At 41.1% G+C, this 24,002-nt stretch overlaps 1 protein-coding gene across 1 annotated transcript in view; it reads left to right on the top strand.

Annotated features, from left to right (window-relative positions):
- MTNR1A (melatonin receptor 1A) overlaps nt 1–23,010 on the top strand; it is a 207,759-nt gene extending 184,749 nt beyond the window's left edge. The window contains exon 3 of the transcript XR_007914560.2: nt 20,427–23,010. The gene's annotated coding sequence lies outside the window, so the exon portion shown is untranslated. The remainder of the gene's footprint in view (nt 1–20,426) is intronic.
- Nucleotides 23,011–24,002: the final 992 nt, after the last annotated feature.

Below are 24,002 nucleotides of genomic sequence, written 5' to 3'. Positions count from 1 at the left end.
TAACTTTTGGGCATTGGTTCACATCCCAGCTGCTCCACTTCCAATCCAGCTCCCTACTAATGTGCCTGGGAAAGCAGCAGAAGATGGTCCAAGTCCTTGGGCCCCTGTACCTATGTGGGAAACTGGGAAGAAACTCCTGGCTCTTGGCTTCAGATTGGCCTACCTCCAGCCACTGTGCCCATTTGGGGAGTGAACCAGCAGACAGAGAACTTTTTGTCTCTGTCTCTGCCTCTCTCCCTGTTTCTCTGTAACTTTGCCTGTCAAATAAATAAATCCTTATAAAAAAGCAATTACTGTTACATATTTCTGGAGTCCTTTTTTATTTTTAGTTCCCAAATGATTTCTTATAGTTCGAATAAAAGAAAACTTTGCTGCTTTCTTAGTTTGGCCTTTTATTCATTCAATACTTTTTTCCCCTGTCCTATTGCTTAGAATGGCTGACCTGAATCCAATCCAAAAGATCTCTAGCAATAATAGCTGAGCATATTGCTGTGTAAAGAAATGTTACATGCTATTCTTAGAGTTTTTGTGTTTAATATATTGGATCCAGCCAACTGTATTAACATTTCAGCTTTATTTCCTTCCTACAAAGAGAGGCACAATGTTGAGATTTCTAAATGTTAGTCTTATGACCAAGTCAAAGCAGTGAAGGTTTAAAATAATCCTGAAACTAGGTACAAATGCTTGAAAAGCTTCATACCAAAGAAAATGTGTCAAGTACAGTGTGCGTGACATGAAAAATTTCACAATATGGTCACAGAGGTCCTCTGGCTCTTAAGCTTGGTATTTCTAGTCTCTAGAAATGGGTCCCCACAGTCCTTTTCCTCCCTGTGCCATTCTGCTTACCTAGAGAAAGCCTATTCTGTGTTCAGATTTGGAGACCTTTGTTCTTCTATATTTTTTTTATTTGACAGGCAGAGTTAGACAGTGAGAGACAGAGAGACAGAGAGAAAGGTCTTCCCTCCATTGGTTTACCCCCCAAATGGCTGCTACAGCCGGTGCACTGTGTGGATCCGAAGCCAGGAGGCAGACGCCTCCTCCTGGTCTCCCATGCAGGTGCAGGGGCCCAAGCACCTGGGCCATCCTCCACTGCCTTCCTGGGCCACAGCAGAGAGCTGGACTGGAAGAGGAGCAACTGGGACCAGAACCCAGTGCCCATATGGGATGCTGGCACTGCAGACAGAAGATTAACCAAGTGAGCCACGGCGCCAGCCCTATTCTTCTATATTAAAGCCATTCTTCTCCCAGCCCTCCAGGGAATAGCCCAGTTATACTCTCCCCCACTGATTGGAGTCCTGTGTGTTCTCTAAGAACAGGAATCAACACTACTCTCCCCAAAGAGACTTTATTCAATACACTGGTCTGGACAAACTCTCCTCTTTGCCTGGATTCATAAGTTTGTTTGCTGATAATTCAGTACTGTAGTGTAATGTCTTAAATAGATCCACCTCCTAGGCTTCAAATATTGGCAGACAGGGAGGCCAATTAGCATCTCAATAATTGTTGAATAAATAAATGAGTGTTGATCTTTATATTAGAAATTGATAATGTTTTCAATGGGAAGAGGTGAAAAAGCCATCTAGCACTTACTTCATCTCGATTTGAACTATTAGGTTAACATTAATGACTTAATATTTTCTTTACTTCCCAAGATTTATTTATTTATTTATTTATTTATTTGAGAAGCAGAGTTACGGTGAGAGGTCTTCTACCCATTGGTTCACTCCTCAATTGGCTGCAATGGCCAGAGCTGGGCTGATCCAAACCCAGGAGCCAGGAGCTTCTTCCTTGTTTCCTACGTGGGTGCAGGGGCCCAGGCACTTGGGCCGTCTTCTACTGCTTTCCCAGACCATTATCACGGAGCTGTATCCCAGGACTGGAACCAGCACCCATGTGGGATGCTGGCACCGTAAGCGGAGGCCTAACCTACTGCGCCGCAGAGCTGCCCCCACTTCATTTTACTCTTCTAAGTGCAGCTTCTTACATGGCCAGAATGTATAAAAGACTCTACATGGAAACTCTGTGATGGGTTATCTAGCCTACTTCTGCTTCCTTCAGATCTTCTTGTTATCCCACATTGAAATAGAGTTATGTGCCACAGAAGAACATTTCAGTCAATGATGGCCTCATATGCCACAGTGGTCTCTTAAGATTATAAGGGAATTGAGAAATTCCTATCACCTAGTGATGCTGCAACATTGTAATACAATGTATTACTCACATGTTTGTGGTTATGCACTATAAACAAACCTACTGCATTGACAGTTCTGTAAGAGAACAGTACAAAATATTATATGTATTACATAATACTTGATAATAACAATAACAGCTATGTTACTGATCTATTTACTGTGTCACACTTCTTGTTGTTATTTTATCATGTTCTCACTGCCAGAAAAAAAGATTACTGAAAAAGAGTGTGCTGTGTGAGCAGCAGCCTGACATATCTCTTATTGCATTTACTTTGTCTCTTAATTATATAAAGAGGCCACATCCAGTTATTGACCTGTGCCCTCCCAGTTTGTGTTAAGTGCATTGTGTGATGTTGCCAGGATGATAAAAATCACCTCAAGATGCATTTCTCAAATCGTATCTGTCATTAAGCAATGCATGCCAGTGTGGCATTGAATTCTCTCTGGAACCTGGCTCACCAATGCAAGAGAAATATTAACACTTAAAACTAACAAATGTTAACTTAATAAGGGGTATTTTATTTGAGATTTCCCCTCCAATTTCCTAATTTTAAAATAAGGAATCAAGAGCCTAGGGAGATGAGATAGCTTTTGTATGGTAGCATAATGTAAAAGATTAATTTAGGCTTTTGGATTCTGAATTCAGTGCTCATTTGTAGAATAGTTTCTGAACTAATTTCAATAATTTATAGATAGCCTATTTCAATCCTTTCTAACCAATGTCGTGTTTGTTTTCTTTAAGCACATTTTTACAGCAGACATTTTTTTAAGTGACAAGAAAAAAGCAATTGCTCAAAGCACTGCTGTTTGATTAAAGACGACACGTAGCAACCATGCAAACCATCCTCATCCAGAGTTACTGTCTCTGTGTCCTTCTAACCTCCTGCTGCTTTCAAAAGTAACTCTCCAAATAGAATAAATGTCTAGGACTTTATTGGCTTCCCCCTGATTCTAGTGCACAAAGGCTGATATGAGTTTTGTTGGAGGGGTTTCTACCTTTGGAAAAGGGCAGGAGCACTCCAAGTTATTTCATGTACTCCCAGAGACAGGGTTCCAAGCTGTGCAGCACACACAGGCCCTGTAGATAATGCCAGCCTGGAAGAAGCCTACCTGAGTCTGCAGGGTCCCCTGAAATATTTAATCTGCACACTTCCGTCCAGAGTGAGCTCCGATGTTACAGTTTTCCCCCACCAAATGCCTGACATTTCACTAAAGATTCACATGATCTGATTCTTTCCCATTCTTCTAAATTCTGTATGATTTGTATCTTGAAAATAAGGGGTTCTGGGTGCATGTCCACCTCAGTCTCAGAGCTGAAACTCTGAGTCCTCCTCTGTAAACACAAGATATTGCAATAGAAAACTCCAGTGTGTCCTCCTGGTTCTGAAAATTGAAGATTTTTTTTTTTCTGAAAGAAAATATTCACTACATTAAAAGGATTTTCTAGGAGGAAATAACACTCAATTGCCTTTCTGGGTGGATGCAGTGGAGGAGGAAATAAAACTCCTTATTTGTAGTGTTGGAAAATTACCTTGTATAAATACTCCCACCACGACTGCTAGTATAAAGTCACGGGAAGAGATGTACACAGTCTGTTCTCTGAAGTCAGTACAAGCCATTTCCAATACACCATTGGTTGAATATCACCAATTATTTTACTCGGGTTTTAATGATTTAAGCTTTTTAGGTGTTTTTAATTTTATGTGTGTTCTCTAGGAATATGTACTTAAATTCTTTCATTAGGCACATGCTATTAGTCACATTTATCTTCTGAAAGTCAGAACTGAGTTTTTACATTCCATCCACAAATACTTACTGGGCACTGAATATTACCAGATGGTATTTAAGGCAATGGGATTTAGCAGTTAACAATACTGATAAATATCTCTACCCTAATATATTTTTTCTCTTTAAACTTATTTATTTGAGAACTGGAGAGAAAGAGAGAGCTCCCATTTGCTGGTTAATACCCCAAATGCCCATAAATGCTAGAACTGGGCTTGATGGATGCCAGGAGCCCAGAAGTCAACCCAGGTTGTCTGTGTGGGTAGTAGGAACCAAATTACTTGAGAAATTACCTGTTGTTGCCTAATGTCTGCATTAGAAGATGGAGTCAGGAGCCAGAGATGGTTATCAAACTCAATGGCTCTGATATAAAATGGGGTTGTCTTAACCAGTGCCTTAAATTCCAAGTTAAATGCCTGCCACAATTTTTTACTTTCAAGTGAATTTCTTTTCTTTCTTTCTTTCTTTCTTTCTTTTTTTTCTTTCTTTTTTTTTTTTTTTGACAGGCAGAGTGGACAGTGAGAGAGAGAGACAGAGAGAAAGGTCTTCCTTTTCCGTTGGTTCACCCCCAAATGGACACTGCAGCCGGCGCGCTGCAGCCAGCGCATGGCGCACCACGCTGATCCAAAGCCAGGAGCCAGGTGCTTCTTCTGGTCTCCCATGTGGGCGCAGGGGCCCAAGCACTTGGGCCATCCTCCACTGCACTCTCAGGCCACAGCAGAGAGCTGAACTGGAAGAGGAGCAACCGGGACAGAATCCGGCGCCCCGACCGGGACTAGAACTCGGGGTGCAGGCGCTGCGGGTGGAGGATTAGCCTATTGAGCCGCAGCGCCGGCCTCAAGTGAATTTCTTAAAAAGACATTTAGGCCAAGGTTTAAATAATGTAGACAACATTAACATTTACTGATTTCTCTGCTTCAGATGATTATGAAATTGAGATTTGCAAAGATAGTCCTGGGGTTATGCCACTACTTGCAATGCTGGTATCTCATATTGGAGCAATGGTGCAAGTCCTGGCTGCTCCAATTCTGATCCAATTCCCTGCTAATGCATCTGGGAAAGCAGTGGAAGATGGTCCAAGTATTTGGGCACCTGCCACCCATGTGGTAGACTCAGATGGAGTTCTTGGCTCCTGGCTTCAGCCTGGCCCAGCTCTGACTGTTGTGGCCATTTGAGAAATGAACCAGAGGATGGAAAATTATTTTCTCTCTCCGTCTCTTCTCTTCTCACTATCATTCTGCCTTTCAAATAAATTAAATAAATCCTTATGAAAAGATAGTCCTGGGCTTTTATAATAATTTATAAAAACTTTATCATTTGGTTACAAAATACAAATCTCATTTGAATATGATTGTCTGCTTTTTAATATGACTAAGTTGCAGACTGACTAGTGATGTCAGCAGTCTCATCTAGCTGACAACCATACAAATAAACATGCTGAAAAATCACAGATTCAGTCTATGCTATGCCAAAACACATGGATGAAGGTTGAAAAACTCAGCTAATTTTAAAGGATTCTTTCTAGTTAATATCAACCATTTAGCTATTTGAACACAGATCATTGATAGATTGCCCCCCCCCATGTTATCCTTCCATCCTACATGTAAGACTGAGCCTCAGAGCAGGAGGTAGGAGAACAGAAGAGATCAGCCAAGTCCTCATTTGGTCAGGAACTGAGCCATGACTTGATGGGTCCAATCAAACCATGTATTGATTGTACCATAGTTATAAAAACTTATAAATTGTTTACTGAAAACGGCACTCCTTATATCTCACAATAGGAAGTTCTACTTTGCCTTCTTTTTTTTAACTTTTATTTAATGAATATAAGTTTCCAAAGTACAGCTTATGGATTACAATGGCTTCCCCCCACCATAACTTCCCTCCCACCTGCAAACCTCCCCTTTCCCTCTCCCTCCCCACTTCCATTCACATCAAGATTCATTTTCGATTCTCTTTATATACAGAAGATCAGTTTAACATATATTAGGATTTCAACAGTTTGCACCCACATAGAAACACAAAGTGAAAAATACTGTTTGAGTACTAGTTATAGCATTAAATCTCAATGTACAGCACACTAAGGACAAAGATCCTACATGAGGAGTAAGTGCACAGTGACTCCTGTTGTTGACTTAACAAACTGACACTCCTGTTTATGGCATCAGTAATCTCCCTATGTACCAGTATGAGCTACCAAGACTATGGAAGGCTTTTGAGTTCACCAACTCTGATCATATTTAGACAAGGTTGTAGTCAAAGTGGAAGTTCTCTCCTCCTTTCATAGAAAGGTACCTCCTTCTTTGATGACCTGTTCTTTTCACTGGGATCTCACTCGCAGAGATCTTTCATGTAGGGTTTTTTCTTTCTTTCTTTATTTTTTTTCCCAGAGTGTTTTGGCTTTCCATGCCTGAAATACTCTCATGGGCTTTTCAGCCAGATCTGCGTGCTTTAAGGGCTGATTCTGAGGCCAGAGTGCTGTTTAGGACATCTGCCATTCTAAGGGTCTGCTGTATATCTCGCTTCCCATGTTGGATCGTTCTCTCCCTTTTTTATTCTATCAGCTAGTATTTGCAGACACTGTTCTTGTTTATGTGCTCCCTTTGTCTCTTAGTCCTATCATTATGCTCAATTGTGAACAAAAATTGATCACCGGACTAGTGAGATGGCATTGGTACATGCCACCTTGATGGGATTGAATTGGAATCCCCTGGTATGTTTCTAACTATACCATTTGAGGTAAGTCTGCTTGAGCATGTCCTGAATTGCACATCTCTTCCCTCTCTTACTCCCACTCTTATATTTAACAGTGATCACTTTTCAGTTAATTTCAACACTTGAGAATAACTGTGTATTGATTACAGTATTCAACCAAAGGTATTAAGTAGAACAAATAAACAAAAAAAAGTACTAAGAGGGATAATGTATTAAGTTGTTCATAAACAGTCAGGGCAAGGGCTGATCAACTCACCATTTTTCATAGTGTTCATTTCACTTTAACAGGTTTCCTTTTTGGTGTTCATTCAGTTGTCACTGATCAGGGAGAACATATGTTATTTGTCCATTTGGGAATGGCTTATTTCACTCAGCATGATGTGTTCCAGATTCCTCCATTTTGTTGCAAATGACTGTATTTCATTGTTTTTTTACTGCGGTATAGTATTCTAAAGAGTACATATCCCATAATTTCTTTATCCAGTTTACCGTTGATGGGCATTTAGGTTGGTTCCAGGTCTTGGCTATTGTGAATTGAGCTGCAATAAATATTAGGGTGCAGACTGCTTTTTTGTTTGCCAATATAAATTCCTTTGGATAAAATCCAAGGAGTGGGATGGCTGGGTTGAACAGTAGGGTTATCTTCAGGTTTCTGAGGAATCTCCAGACTGATTTCCATAGTGACTTTACCAGTTTGCATTCCCACCAACAGTGGGTTAGTGTCCCTTTTTCCCCACATCCTCGCCAGCATCTGTTGTTGGTAGATTTCTGTATGTGAGCCATTCTAACCGGGGTGACGTGAAACCTCATTGTGGTTTTGATTTGCATTTCCCTCATTGCTAGTGATCCTGAACACCTTTTCATGTGCCTGTTGGCCATTTGGATTTCCTCTTTTGAAAAATGTCTATTGAGGTCCTTGGCCCATCTCTTAAGTGGGTTGTTTGTTTCGTTGTTGTGGAGTTTCTTGATTTCTTTGTAGACTCTGGTTATTAACCCTTTATCTGTTGCATAGTTTGCAAATATTTTTTCCCATTCTGTCGGTTCCCTCTTCACTCTCCTGACTGTTTCTTTTGCAGTACAGAAACTTCTCAATCTGATGCAATCCCAATAGTTGATTTCGGCTTTGACTGCCTGTGCCTCCCGGGTCTTTTCCAGAAATTCTTTGCCTGTGCCAATATCTTGAAGGGTTTCTCCAATGTTCTCTAGTAACTTGATGGTGTCAGGTCGTAGATTTAGGTCTTTAATCCATGTTGAGTGGATTTTTGTGTAAGGTGTAAGGTAGGGGTCTTGCTTCATGATTCTGCACGTGGAAATCCAGTTTTCCCAGCACCATTTATTGAATAGACTGTCCTTGCTCCAGGAATTGGTTTTAGATCCTTGATCAAATATAAGTTGGCTGTAGATGTTTGGGTTGATTTCTGGTGTTTCAATTCTGTTTCATTGGTCTATCCATCTGTTTCTGTACCAGTACCATGCTGTTTTGATTACAACAGCCCTGTAGTATGTCCTGAAATCTGGTATTGTGATGCCTCCAGCTTTGTTTTTGTTGTACAAGATTGCTTTAGCTATTCGAGGTCTCTTGTGCCTCCATATAAATTTCAGCATCATTTTTTCTAGATCTGAGAAGAAGGTCTTCGGCATCTTGATTGGTATTGCATTGAATCTATAAATTGCTTTTGGGAGAATGGACATTTTGATGATGTTGATTCTTCCAATCCATGAGCATGGAAGATTTTTCCATTTTTTGCTATCCTCTTCTATATCTTTCTTTAAGAGTTTGTAATTCTCATCATAGAGATCTTTAACGTCCTTAGTTAAGTTTATTCCAAGGTATTTGATTTTTTTGTAGCTATTGTGAATGGGATTGATCTTAGCAGTTCTTTCTCAGCCTTTTCATTGCTTGTGTATACAAAGGCTGTTGATTTTTGTGCACTGATTTTATATCCTGCCACTTTGCCAAACTCCTCTATGAGTTCCAATAGTCTCTTAGTAGAGTTCTTTGGATCCTCTAAGTAAAGAATCATATCGTCTGCAAAGAGGGATAGTTTGACTTCTTCCTTCTTGATTTGTATTCCTTTGATTTCTTTTTCTTGTCTGATGGCTCTGGCTAAAACTTCCAGAACTATGTTAAATAGCAGTGGTGAGAGTGGGCATCCCTGTCTGGTACCAGATCTCAGCGGAAATGCTTCCAACTTTTTCCCCATTCAATAGGATGCTGGCCATGGGTTTTTCATAAATTGCTTTGATTATATTGAGGAATGTTCCTTCTATACCCAATTTGCTTAGAGTTTTCATCATGAAAGGGTGTTGAATTTTATCGAATGCTTTCTCTGCATCTATTGAAGTAATCATATGGTTTTTCTTCTGCAGTCTGTTAATGTGGTGAATCACATTGATTAATTTGTGAATGTTGAACCATCCCTGCATACCAGGGATAAATCCCACTTGTTCTGGGTGGATGATTTTCCTGATGTGTTATTGTATTCTATTGGCGAGAATTTTATTGAGGATTTTTGCATCTATGTTTGTGGGGAGCAACTCGGACTAGACTGTTACTGGAAAGACTTATTCTATGCATCTGCTCTCCCACAATATGGCGCTGAGAAGGGAGTAGCAACTTCTACACAGCTGCCTCTCGCCAACTTGAGTGATGACCTGCAGGAGCTGATCCTGCTCCTGATTGGAGGAGAGCAGCGCACTCGGTGTGTAGGTAGCAGAGTTGGGATTGGTGGAGAGGACTATAAAGGAGGAGAGAGACAACATGCACGAGGAACATCTATCTGAAGGAACACCTGAGCAGCCCCCGAGAGAGCCGGCCGGCGGTGTGCCGCTCCCCCGTGGAAGTGGGGAAAGTGGCAGGGGGAACCGCCCTTCCACGGAGGTGTAAGGGACGGTAGCCAACCCGGGAAGAACCAGCAGCAAACCCGGGAAGGGCCGAGCAGACAAAAGAACAGCTCAGGGTCCTGTGTCGTTCCTCCACGAAAAGGGGAGCGACATATGTTCATCAGGGATATTGTTCTATAATTTTCTTTCAGTTCTACATCTTTCTCTGGCTTAGGGATTAAGGTGATGCTGGCTTCATAGAAAGAATTTGGGAGGATTCCATCTTTTTTGATTGTTCTGAATAGTTTGAGATAAATGGAATTAGTTCTTCTTTAAATGTCTGGTAGAATTCAGCAGTGAATCCATCTGGTCCTGGCTTTTCTTTGTTGGGAGGGCCTTTATTACTGTTTCAATTTCTGTTTCAGTTATGGGTCTATTTAGGTTTTCTATGTCTTCATTGTTCAATTTAGGTAGATTGCATGTGTCCAGGAATCTATCCATTCCTGATAGATTCTCCTGTTTGCTGGCATACAAGTCCTTGTAGTAATTTCTCATGATTCTTTTTATTTCTGTGGTGTCTGTTGTTATGTGTCCTTTTCATCTCTGATTTTATTGATTTGGGTCTTTTCTCTTCTTTTTTTTAGTTAGTTGTGCCAATGGGGTGTCAATTTTGGTTGTTTTTTCAAAAAAACAGCTCCTCGCTTCGCTGATTTTTTGTAATTTTTTTTTATTCAATCCTGTTAATTTCTTCTCTGATTTTAATTATTTCTTTTCTCCTACTAGATTTGGATCTGGTTTGCTGCAGTTTTTCTAGGTCCTTGAGATGCGCTGAAAGCCCATTTATTTGGTACCTTTCCAATTTCTTGATATAGGCACCTATTGCTATAAACTTGCCTCTCAATACTGCTTTTGCTGTATCCCATAAGTTTTGATATGTTGTGTTGTTATCCTCATTTACTTCCAGAAAGTTTTTTTTTAACTTTTATTTAATCAATATAAATTTCCAAAGTACGGCTTATGGATTACAATGGCTTTCCCCGCATAACGTCCCTCCCACCCGCAACCACCCCCCTTTCCCACTCCCTCTCCCCTTCCATTCACATGAGGGTTCATTTTTGATTCTCTTTATATACAGAAGATCAGTTTAGCATACATTAAGTAAAGATTTCAACAGTTTGCTACCACACAGAAACATAATGTGAAAAATAATAGATGATTTTTTAAATGATGATGAAATCAGATCAGACCTATTGTCATGTTTAATCCCAGTGAGAGTCAAGTTGGGAATTGATAATTTCCTTTTTTTTTTTTTTACAGAAGATCAGTTTAGTATACATTAAGTAAAGATTTCAACAGTTTGCACCCACATAGAAACACGAAGTGAAATATACTGTTTGAGTACTCATTATAGCATTAAATCTCAATGTACAGCACATTAAGGACAGAGATCCTACATGAGGAGTAAGTGCACAGTGACTCCTGTTGTTGACTTTACAAATTGACACTCCTGTTTATGGCATCAGTAATCTCCCTATGCTCCAGTCATGAGTTTCCAAGGCTATGGAAGCCCTCTGAGTTCTCCGACTCTTATCTTGTTTAGACAAGGTCATAGTCAAAGTGGAGGTTCTCTCCTCCCTTCAGAGAAAGGTACCTCCTTCTTTGAAGACCTGTTCTTTCCACTGGGATCTCACTCACAGAGATCTTTCATTTAGGTTTGGGTTTTTTTTTTTTTTTTTTTTGGCCAGAGTGTCTTGGCTTTCCATGCCTAAAATACTCTCATGGGCTTTTCAGCCAGATTGGAATGCCTTTAGGGCTGATTCTGAGGCCAGAGTGCTGTTAAGGAATCTGCCATTCTATGAGTCTGCTGAGTATCTCGCTTCCCATGTTGGAACACTCTCCCCTTTATTTATTCTATCGGTTAGTATTAGCAGGTACTAGACTTGTTTATATGCTCCCTTTGACTCTTAGTCCTTTCATTATGATCAATTGTGAACTGAAATTGATCACTTGGACTAATGAGATGGCATTGGTACATGCCACCTTGATTGGATTAAATTGGAGTCCCTTGGTATGTTTCTAACTCTACCATTTGGGGCAAGTCAGCTTGAGCATGTCCCAAATTGTACATCTCTTCCCTCTCTTATTCCTACTCTTATGTTTAACAGGGATCACATTTCAGTTAAATTTCAACACTTAAGAATAACTGTGTATTAATTACAGAATTAAACCAGTCATATTAAGTAGAACGGACAAAAAAAACTACTAAGAGGGATAATGTATTAAGTTGTTTGATTTCTCTTTTGATTTCTTGAATGACCCAGTGTTCATTCAGGAGCATGTTGTTCAGTCTCCATGTGTTTGCATACTTTCTAGGGTTTCCTTAGTTGCTAATTTCCAGCTTCATTCCGCTGTGGTCTGAGAAGTGGCATGGTATGATTCTAATTCTTTTAAATTTGCTGAGACTTGCTTTATGGCCTAGTATGTGATCAATTCTAGAGAAGGTTCCATGCACTGCTGAGAAGAATGTAAAGTCTTTAGATGTAGGATTGAAAGTTCTGTAGATATCTGTTAGATCCATTTGGGCAATAGTGTCGATTAAATCTGCTGTTTCCTTGTTGATCTTCTGTCTGGATGATCTATCTATTTCTGAGAGTGGAGTATTGAAGTCCCCCAGTACTATTGTATTGGAATCTAAGTCTCCCTTTAAGTCCCTTAACATATCTTTTAAATAGACCGGTGCCCTGTAATTAGGTGCATATACATTTATAATAGTTACATCTTCCTGTTGAATTGAACCCTTAATCATTATATAGTGCCCCTCTTTGTCTCTCTTAAAAGTTTTTGTATTAAAGTTTATTTTGTCTGATATTAATATCGCTACACCTGCTTTTTTTTGGTTTCTGTTGGCATGGAATATCTTTTTCCAACCTTTCACTTTAACGTTTAATGTGACTATTGATACATAGTGACTTTGCCCTGCCATTTTCCCGGAGATATTTTCTAGTATATGCTTTGAGCTTCCCATGCTCTTTTACTGGTAGGTGTTCTTCCTTTACCTTCTTTCATATTGATGGCCGTGTTTCTTTGTTTCTGAGTGTAGCACATCTTTAAGTATCTTTTGCAGGGCCAGATGAGTGGCGGTAAAGTCTTTCAATTTCTGTTTGCTATGAAAGGTCTTTATTTCACCTTCATTCACAAATGAGAGCTTTGCAGGATATAATATTTTGGGCTGGCAATTTTTCTCTCTTAGCACCTGTGCTATGTCTCGCTATTCCCTCTGAGCCTGTAGTGTTTCTGGTGAGAAGTCTGCTGTGAGTCTAATTGGAGATCCTCTGAGAGTAATCTGACGTTTCTCTCTTGCACATTTTAGGATCTTTTCTTTATGTTTCACTGTGGTGAGTTTAATTACCACGTGTCGTGGTGAGGATCTCTTTTGGTCATGTTTATTAGGGGTTCTATGAGCTTCCTGTACTAGGATGTCTCTGTCCTTCTCCAAACCTGGAAAGTTCTCTGCTAGTATCTCACTAAAAAGGCCTTCTAATCCTTTCTCTCTCTCCATGCCTTCAGGAACTCCTAGAACTCGAATGTTGGTTTTTTTAAAGGTATCCTGTAGATTCCCAACAATATTTTTTAGATTTCTAGTTTCCTCTTCTTTTCTTTGGTTTGACTGTATGTTTTCCTGTGCTCTGTCTTCTAAGTCTGATATTCTCTCTTCTGCTTCACCCATTCTGTTTTTAAGGCTCTCAAATGTGTTTGTCATTTGATCTATTGAGCTCTTCATTTCATTTTGATTTCTCTTCACTACCACACTTTCCTGTTCTACTAGTTTCTGCGTTTCATTTTGATTCTTCCTTAAAATTTCATTTTCACATGAGAGATTTTCAATCCTGTCCAATAAGGATTTCTGTAGTTCAAGGATTTGCTTTTGAAAACTGCTAAATGCTCTTATCATAAATTTTTTGAAATCCGTATCTTGCGTTTCTTCTATCTCATCATCTTCATAATCTGGCTTGGGGTGTTTTGTTTATTTGGAGGCATCATAGTGACATCGTTGATCTTTTTCCCTCGATTCTTGTGTTTGTTGCTTGGCACAGTTAATTCTTCTTTCGTCACTGTGTGTTTGTTTGTTTGTTTATTTTATTTTTTTTATTTTATACTATGTCTGTGTTAAGTGGACTGCCTGCTGTTGGAGGAGCCTTGGAGGCTTGAGATGGGTGTGGCCTGAGGGCTCTGCTTGTTTCTTCTGGGTTATGGGTGTGCAAAGGTGACACCCTCAGGTTATGCGTGGTAAATCTCTCTCTATTTATTTATTTATTTATTTTATTTTTTATTCAGGAGGTAAGTAATACCGCACAGCTGAGCAGAATTGATGGTATTTAGCTTCCGATCTCTGGCTTCTACCCAAAGAGTCTGTGCCGGCTCAGTTTCTCCTGCAGACTCCCACTGGGTTGCCTAGGCTACTGAATTGTAGCACCTCAGTTCCTTAGCTCCCCCCTTTTGTTATGTATATCCTGAGTGGGGCCTGCTCTTTGTCTCTTGCTTGCCTTTGCAAGGTTGTCGGAGAGAGAAACTTGCCTGTACCAGTACCCCCCCACCCTTTTTTTTTTCCTTCTCTCCTGTAGTCAGTCTGGTGAACTTTCCCGCCTCAAAGCCAGCTTCCCTCTAGATTCTGTCCGCCGTTTCCCTGCCAGTTTCTCGGGTTACTGAGCTCACCTCCCCTTCCAGCGCCGATGTGTCGACTCAGAGTCCTGGGCGTCCCTGCTCTCCCCGCTGGTGTCTGTGTCACATCCACTCCCCTTCCCGCACTGGTGCACAGACCCTGTGGCTCCCGCAGCTCAGCTTCCGCGCAGTGGGTGACCTTGCTCTCCCAGTAGGTCCTCCGAATCACAGCCACTGCAGTTTGATTGCAAATCACTTGAGGTCAGATGTGAAATTTTTCACTAGTTCTGTTCTGTCAGCACTCAGTTTCAATTTTGGAGCATTTCAGTTTTCAGATTTTCAGATTTGGGATGCTCAACAGGAAGAGGCTCCTCTTCAGCCACCAGAGGGGAGGGGAGGGTTGCTGGCCCCCGCCCCATCAGTCCTGGAGCGGCTCCAGCTGCCCGGGGGCGCTGACCACCCCTCAGCTTGCAGACCAGAAGCTACTTTGCCTTCTTTAAAAGCATACTGCTATTTAAGCTTCTTTTTTAAAGATTTATTTATTTATTTAAAGGGCAGGGCTACAGAGACAGAGAAGAGAGAGATCTTCCATCCACTTGTTCACTCCCCAAAGGCTGCAACAACTGGAGCTGGCCCAGTCCCAGGAGCTTCCTCTGGGTCTCCTGCCTGGTGGGATATCTTCTGGTGCTCTTCCCCAGGCACATTAGCAGACAGCTGGGTCAGAAGTGGAGCAGCCTGGACTTAAACAAGTGTCCCTATGAGATGCTGGCATTTCAGGTGGCAGCTATACTCACTGTGCCACAATGCCAGCCCTTGCCATTTAAAGAAGCTGAAGTTTTATAGACTTATATTATTGATGGGAAAAATTCAAATATTTTCTGAAAAGAAACTGGGTCTATGTTTAAAAAATGCTTTTAATCTATAGCTAAAAATTCATGGACATATCAACATCATGTCAGTCAAAAATTTTCCTTCTAGCATGAATGGTTCTATAGAATAAATCTGACAGAGTCACTAGAGTGATTAGACCTCATTTTTTTTTTAATTTGTTCTCTCATGAGAAGCACAGTGCTTTGTATAAAACATATAGCCAGAGTACTGAAGGAAGAAAATGTTATGCATTCATTGAATCAGCTGCTTGTTTGGGCTGGAACCAAAGTTGGCTTAGGTAGTAGAAATAGAATAAATATAGCAAGGCTCAAAACTTAACCTTTTCTGTTCTGTGAGAAGAGTTTGTTTTTTTATTTTTTTTTTAACTACAGAAATCTTTAGGGAGGTCATCCTAAAGTTGCAAGATCAGAAGTATTGTGTTCCATTTTTGGAACAGTTGAATATGGGCACAGAACTGCCCATATTGGCTACCTCTAATGATTATATTATTTTAGTTTTAAAAAATTTATTTGAGAGACAGAAAGAGTGAGTCAGATGCCATTGACAACTGGGCCAGGCCAAAGTTGGAAGCCAGGAACTCAAACTAGTACTCCCATATAGGTAGCAGGAACCCAGTCACTTGAGCCATTACCTGTTGCCTCAGGGTCAGCATTAGGAGGAAGCTGAAATGAAGAGCCAGAGCTGGGCATCAAACCCAGTGTTCCAATGAGCAATGCAGGCATCCCAACAGTCTTTGAATCGTTAGGTCACATGACTACCCTTTTTCCCTCCCTTCCTTCCCTCCTTCCCTCCCTCCCTCCCTCTCGCCTTCCTTCCTTCCTTCCTTCCTTCCTTCCTTCCTTCCTTCCTTCCTTCCTTCCTTCCTTCCACAGACACCTCTTGTGATTTTTAAGTATTAGTTTGAGGAATTGCCTAAGCAATTTAAATTTTAATTCAAGGAAATAGTCCTAAAATTAGTACCAAACACTATAATGAAAAAGGCACTATGTTCTAGGAAAAATTGAACTAAAAGAATCCATGCCAAAATGTATTCTATAAAATTATTGTACTTTGAGGCTGGTGCCGCAGCTCACTAGGCTAATCCTCCGCCTTCGGTGCCAGCACCCTGGGTTCTAGTCCCGATCGGGGCGCCAGATTCCCAGTTGCTTCACTTCCAGCCCAGCTCTCTACTGTGGCCTGGGAAGGCAGTGGAAGATGGCCCAAGTCCTTGGGCCCTGCACCCTCATGGGAGACCAGAAGGAAGAACCTGGCTCCTGGCTTCGGATTGGCGCGGTGCACCAGCCGTAGCAGCCATTTAGGGGGTGAACCAACGGAAGGAAGACCTTTCTGTCTCTCTCTCTCTTACTGTCTAACTCTGCCTGTCAAAAAAAATTATTGTACTTTGAAGATAAAGAATTTGGGGAACTCCAAGTCCAAATAAATGTAGTTGTAAGTTTGGTAAAAGATTGGCCTCTAAATTCCTCTTGGTTAATTTTAACTATCAGACAGGGAAGCAACACTACAAGATATTGATGTGAACAAAATGTAAGGCAAACTGCCCATTAGTGTGAAATGTTAGTAAAACATCCTTAAATGTGCAGCAATGCAAGAAACATTGTTCTTGTGGAATCTTCTTTAGGAAACTGCTGGCTATTGAATTTCAGTCAACCAAGAGATGGCATAGTGTGGGGAGCAGGGTCCATCTCCCACAACATGGTGGGGCACCCGGGAGAGAAATAAGTACTGAAACTGTGGACTGAAACTAACTCTATGCATCTGATCTCCCATCATATGGCGCTGAGAGGGAGTAAACAAATCTTACACAGCTGCTTCGTCAATTAGCTGATTCCTGATCCAACCTCTGATTGGAAGAGAGCGGCGTGCTCAGCAAGTGGGCAGCAGAGCACGGATTGGTGGGAGAGGACTATAAAAGGGGGAGAGAGACAACATGCGGGGACCCCTGAGAGAGTCGGTTGGAGAGCTTGTTGGTGCTGCTCCTCCGCGGAGGCGGGGGAGCGGCAGCAAATCCTGGAAGGACTGGTGTCGTTCCTCCGCGAGTGGGGGAGCGACAGCATAGGAAATTATGACAAAAGGATTTGTGATCATTATATATAATATATATGACTTATATATAATATATATATGACTTATGTTATATAATATATAATATAATATATATATATATGACTTAAACAAACGTGGTTCATGACCAAACTCTATGTTAAGACACACAGCTAAATTAATTCAGAAATCTTGAAAATGAAAGAATCCCTAAAGCTGTGCAAGACAGCACAAAATGAAATCAGAACACAATTTTAATATCAGGTGGGATAGAATTCATGCCAAAAGACACTGCATCTAAGATGCCATTGATTTCCTGATTTATCATTATCCTGTTTCATTAAAAAATACACACTGCCACATAAATCGTGACAACATGCTTTCTAATCACCCAAGATTTTTATTTTATACTTAGTAGAAAAGGTTGACTTACTAAGACAAAGATTCTTAAAAATTGTGTATCACTACTGTACCTTCATAAAAAGGAATATGTCAGTGAAACAAATTGATTTATTAGTTTCAGAAATTGTTGATCTTCAGAGAAGAGTCATCATTTGAATCCATCCTAACCTCACATGTATAACTAATGAGCATCACTGGTGCTGCAACATTTTCTAAGGGCCTTCCATTATTGATTTGAGAGCTTTCTTCTAAACCATTGATTCTGGCACAAACGAGGAGGCAGCAGTCACCTGCAACTTGGGTAATTTTAGGAGAATTTAATAAAGGGACTATGAGTATTCATCTAGGTCTGAGTACGCTGTATAGTTCAGTATCTCAGCTGGTAGGGAACCCCTACCACTCTTGGGCCTTAAAGGGTTCTGCCTTACCCCCAGGAGCTGCTGCCTTTGGTTGAAAGATGCAGCCAGGCTGCCTGTGGAGTAAGCCAGAAGAAGACACCCAACCTCCTTCTCTGATCTTTTGTTGGGTGCCCTACTAGTTAAACAAAACTGAAAGCCAGAAACTAAAGACATCCATCCATCAACACAGTCCTTCCAAGATCCTCAGATGTCAAAATAGAGACACTGTTAAACTGTAGCTGTTGGTTTTCTCCGCACATTTCACATACTTCTCTTACCAAAGCATCCCACTGTGCTACCATTTATTTTCCTACTTGGATATTTCCTTTCCAGGAGCATGGGCAGGGACTATTTTCTGCTTAACTCTGCATTCCAAGGATGCAATTCCAATTGATACATAAAGTTTTGGGCATTGAGGGTTGTCTTTCTAAGTGTCTGGGCTCCCTCCTGGAAGATTTTGATTCACTAGGTCTTGAGCACAGCCCAAACACTTGGATGCTAGTACAGTCTTTTCACAAATGATTCTGAAGTTAGGTATAGCTTTAAAAACCTCTGAAATAAACAGAGAAGGGGGGAGGCAGGCATTTGGTGCAGGAATTAAGGTACCATGTGGAAATCCTGCATCTCATATTGAGGATGCCTGGGTCTGAGTCCCACCTCCACTTTTTTTTTTTTTTTAAGATTTATTTATTTATTTGAAAGGCCGAGTTACAGAGAGGCAGATGTACACAACAACCGGAACTATGCTAACTCGAAGCCAGGAACCAGGAGCTTCTTCCTGGTTTCCCATGTGGGTTCAGGGGTCCAAGGACTTGGGCCATCTTCTACTGTTTTCCCAGGCCTTAGCAGAGAGCTGGATCAGAAGTTGTCGCTCCCCCTCTTCATGGAGGAGCAACACTAAACCCTGCCTAGGCTTCATATCCAAGTCACGGCACCATTATGTCGCTCCCCCTCTTCGTGGAGGAACGACACAGGACCCTGCGCTGTTCTTTCGTCTGCTCGGCCCTCCCCGGGTTTGCTGCTGGTTCTTCCCGGGTTGGCTACTGTCCCTTCCACCTCCGTGGAAGGGCAGTTCCCCCTGGCCACATTCCCCACTTCCGCAGGGGAGCGGCACACCGCCGGCCGGCTCTCTCGGGGGCTGCACAGGTGTTCCTTCAGATGTTCCCCTTAGATGTTCCTGGTGCATGCCGTCTCTTCTCCTCCTTTATAGTCCTCCTCTGCCAATCCTAGCTCGGCTGCCCACACGCCGAGTACGCTGCTCTCCTCCAATCAGGAGCAAGTCCTACAGTTTATTGGTTGAACTGGAGGCAGCTGTGCAGAAGCTGTTTTCTTCTCTCCCAGCGCCATATTGTGGGAGAGCAGATGCATAGAATAAGTCTTAATTCCAATAACAGTATAGTCCGAGTTGCTCCCCACAAGAAGTGGAGCAGCCAGGACAAGAACTGGCGCCCATGTGGGATGTGGGTGCTACAGACTGGGGCTTTAACCTGCTGCACCATAGCGCGAGCCCCCCACCTTCACTTCTGATTCCAGCTGCTTGCTAATGCACATCCTGGGAGGCAGCAGATGATGACTCAAATAGTTCTGCCCCTGCCATCCACATGGGAGACTTGGATTGAGTTTCTCGCTCCTGGTCTTGGCCTGGAGCATGCATTCCAGGAATGATCAAGCAGATAAAAGATCTGTTGGTCTGTCTCTACCTTTCAAATAAGAATAAAAATTCATACATTCTTCCCAAGTGCGGGAGATCTCTGTCTCTGTTTGCCTTTTAAATAGATTAAAGATAATAATGGAGGGGGGCAGAATGTACACACCAAAATAAACCCCTTTGCTCTAAAGAGTGTGGTAAAAGTACTTGGAAAATGGTAGATGCAAGACAGGCATTGTGATTTCTCCTTTTCTTGCTGAAAACAGGAGATAAAATCTTCCATGTGAAGGATACCCTCACTATATCAGGAGAATGGAAATTTTTTTTTTAATTTTCTATTTACTATTGTGGGGGAGGAGAGAGAGAGTGAATGTAGAAACAGCTCCCACCTACTAGTTTACTCCCCAAGTGCCAGCAATGATGAAGGCTAGGCCAGGCCAAATACAGGTGTCCCATTTGAAGTAATAGAAACCCAATTACTTGAACCACCAATTGTTGCCTCCCAGGATCTATATTAGCAGGAAGCTGGAGGCAGGAATTGGAGCCAGGTATTGAATCCTGTCCCTCTGATCTGAAATGTGGGCAAGTGAACTGGTATCCTAGCCACTCTGAAGCAGTTTTTTGAAGGGGAAATCATGGCCTAGATAATTGTATGTAAATATACTTTGTTTAAAAGCTATTTTATATGCCCTTAGCCTCTATACGTACTTTTTTTCCTATAGTTGCCTCTTTGTTCAGCATAATATAAAAGCATCTAGATTTTGCCACTTCTTTGTGTCTTTGTTTGCCTATGAAGGCTCCTATGTTATATAAAATTATTACATTTGTCAACTTTTCTCCTGTTAATCCATTTTATGTCCATTTAATTCTCAGATCCATCAGGACCCTAAGAGGACAGAGGTACTGCTTTCCCTCCATTATACAGGTGAGTGCATGCCACTATTATTAGGTTACTTGTGAAACTGTGGAAAACAAAGGGCTCCTTCTCCCCTTGCTTAACAGCAAGCTTCCCAAGGCTGCCTAACTTACAGCCCATAATAGTTCTTTGCCCACTTGTTGCATAGTAACCTGCAATCCCATAATAATTGCTTTTGAAAAAAAAAAGGCTACTGAGCAGTCTTTCCAGGGTCCCTGATAAAGCTGGACAAAACTGGCTGCAGGCAACTTTGAATCTGGAGCCTGTGTGGACCAACTCAGACCGACCATAGAGTAATACTACAGCGTTAAATGACTCGGCTCCAATGACGTTTCCGCAGCCATCTTTGAGCATACAATGTATGGAGACCCGATTTATCAGAGCGCATGCTCAGACTACTTTCCCCACTCCTTCCCTCTGCACCAATCGTGTTCCTTCGCTTTTTTTCACTGAGCTCCGCTACAATTACCCTAACTCCGTAAATTCTCCAACCCTTCTCTCCACGGGGAGGTGGATGTGGGCCTTGACCTGACTTATCTCTTTCTCCCCATGCCTGTGGTAATAATAAACGTTCTCTTTCTCAGAAGCTAAATGTAGTGTTTTTAAAACAGTAATATTTTAAAATAGTGTGCATGCAAGCAGCAGGGCACTGTTAGCTATACCTTGGCCTTTCAAAGTGCTAAATGCTAAATCAAGAAGTATTAATTAAAGAAGTGATACAGAACTATTGGGAAAAAGAGGCAGGAGCTGCCTTATTCCCTGAGCTTTTTTGTTTAAGTTTCCCCTGAAGAACCTGGTCTTAGCATCGCCTGTCTTCTCGTCCACAGGTGAAAAGGAGTAACTTCTCTGATGTGTAACTGGGAGAGAATCCTTTTTCTTTCATGCAGCGAGCACCTTGCTTCTGTTTTGCTTTGTCTGCTTTTCCCTTTAGGCACAGTCTCTGCAGGCTGGGCTATGCCTGTTAATGTATGAGGAAGACTGTCTGATGTGACTTTCAGGAACGGGGAGGTGTTGTGGCCCTGAGCCACCCCAGAGTCTCCACAGCTCTATCTGTGAGAACAGCTGACCTTATCACACCTGCTGGATTCCTTTGTCAGTCTCCCAGTTGGTTCCCAATAGAGTGCAGGTGAAGCGTGTCTTCTTCCTCCTCCTGTTCTCCCCTCCCCTTGCTGGTACTGTTCTCACCCCTCCTCTTTCCTTTTCCAAGGGTCCGAGGCTCAGCTAATCACACCCCTTTATCTGTACACATCATCATCATCATCATCATCATCATCATCACCATCATCTTCGGGCCACACAAAGGCCCTCTCTAATTTATTTCTTATCCATTGGCCCTCTCAAATCCCAACCAGACTTATTACTGTATACAAATCCAGAATTATCTATGGCTTTCCCTCTTCAAGGTGGGTATTTCAAATTCAGAGCATACTGCAGTTACCCTAGTATTTCTAGATAAATAGCTGTTTCCTTAATAGTGTAGACATTCAAAATTCTACATGCTAGGGTTTTTTTTAATAGACAATACATAATCATTTTCTTTAGACATTCTATGCACTAGAACATCAGGAAGTTGTACTTCTATTTACATATAGTTTAGTACCTTTTAATCAGCCTTCCACTGCCCACCCTACCCTCTGCCTTCACCAGTCTCTGGTAACCACCATTATACTTTCTATTTATTGAAAGGCAGAGTTAGAAAGAGGAGAGAAAAGGTCTTCCATCTGCTGGTTTACTCCCCAAATGGCCACAATGGTGGATTGGGCCAGGCCAAAGCCAGGAACATGAAACTCCATACAGGTCTCCCATGTGCATGGCAGGGGCCCAAGCCACTTGGGCCATCCTCTACTGCTTTCCCTGGCACATTAGCAGGGAGGTGCATTGGAAGTGGAGCAGCCAGGACTTGAACTGGCTCCCATGTGGGATTCTGGTGTCACAGGCAGTAGCCTAACCTGTTGCACCACAATGCTGGCCACCACCATTATACATTTAACTTCTGTGAGATCACTGTTTTCTTAGAATCCACATTTGAGTGAGATCATGCAGTACTTGTGGTTCTGTGCTTGGCTTATTTAGCCTGACATAATGACCTCCATTTCTATCCATGTTGTTGTATATGTCAAGATATAATTTTTTTTTTGTGCTGGAATGGTGTTCCATTATATATGTATGCCACATTTTCTTTATTCATTCATCTGACCATGGACATTTAGGTTGTTTTCATTTCTTGGATATTGTGAATAATATTGCAATGAGCAGTATAATTTTATTTCCCTTGGATATATACACAGTGATATGATTGCTGGATTGTATTGTAGTTCAAATTTTAGTTTTTTGAAGAACTTTTAAACTGCTTTCCACAATGACTATAGTAATTTACATCCTCACCAACAATGAGCAAAAGTTCTTTTTCTCCACGTCCTCACCAGCATTTATCATTTTTCTTTTTGAAAGTAGTCAGTCTAACTAGAGTGAGGTGATATGTCATTGTAGTTTTGTTTTGTGTTTCCTTGATGATTAGTGATGTTGAGCTTTTTTTTAATGTACCTGGTGGTCATCTGTGTGTCGTCTTGTGAGGAATGTCTATTTAGACCTCTGCCCATTATTAAATTGGATTTTTTTTTGCTTTAGTTACTTGAGTTCCTTACATATTGTGGTTCTTAATTCTTTGTTAGACATATATTACAAATTTATTCCATTCTGTCACTTGTTTCTTCACTCTGTTGACTGTTACCTTTGCTATGAAGGTCTTTAGCTTTGCAAAAATCCATTTGCCCATTTTTGCCTTTGATTCTCCTGCTTTTGGAGTCTGATCCAAAAAATTTTGTGTATTCCTGAAGCATTTCTCCTTTGTTTTCTTCTAGTAGTTTTGAAGTTTTCAGTCTTACATGTAGGTCTTTAGTCCATTTTGAGTTGATTTCGATCCATGGTGAGATATAGAGTTCTAGTTTCCTTCTTCTGCATGTGGATATCTGATTTTCCCATCACTATTTATTAAGACAGTCCATTTTTTAGGGCATATTCCTAGAATCTTTGCCAAAGATTAGTTGGCTGTAGATGTGTGAATTTACTTATAGCCTCTGTTATGTTTCTTTGGTCTATGTGCTTTTATAAAATGTGAAACTGTTTTAATATATTTTAAAGGTAGGTAGTATGATGCCACCTGCTCTGTTCTTTTTACTTAAGATGATTTTGGCTCTTTGGAATACTTTCTGATTTCATTTAAATTTCAGTGTGTTTTTTCACAGTTCTGTGAAAAATATCATTGGTATTTTGATAAAGATTATATTGAATCTGTAAATCACTTTGGGTAATATTAAAATTTTAATAATATTGAATTCTGATCTGTGAACATGGTATATCTTTTTATTTCTTTTTGTCCTCTTCAGTTTCTTTCATCAATGATTTATAATTTTCATAGTAGAGATCCTTTACCTCTGACTAAATTTGTTCCTAGATATTTTATTTGTTTGTTTTCTAGTTACTGGAAATGGGATGCGTTTTTTAGATAATTTGCATTTGGTGCTTAACAACAC

The sequence above is a fragment of the Oryctolagus cuniculus genome, chromosome 2 (assembly GCF_964237555.1).
Source record: "Oryctolagus cuniculus chromosome 2, mOryCun1.1, whole genome shotgun sequence".
Lineage (NCBI taxonomy): Eukaryota > Metazoa > Chordata > Mammalia > Lagomorpha > Leporidae > Oryctolagus > Oryctolagus cuniculus.
The sequence above is the reverse complement of the archived record's forward strand: the minus strand, read 5'-3'. Positions and strand labels throughout refer to the sequence as shown.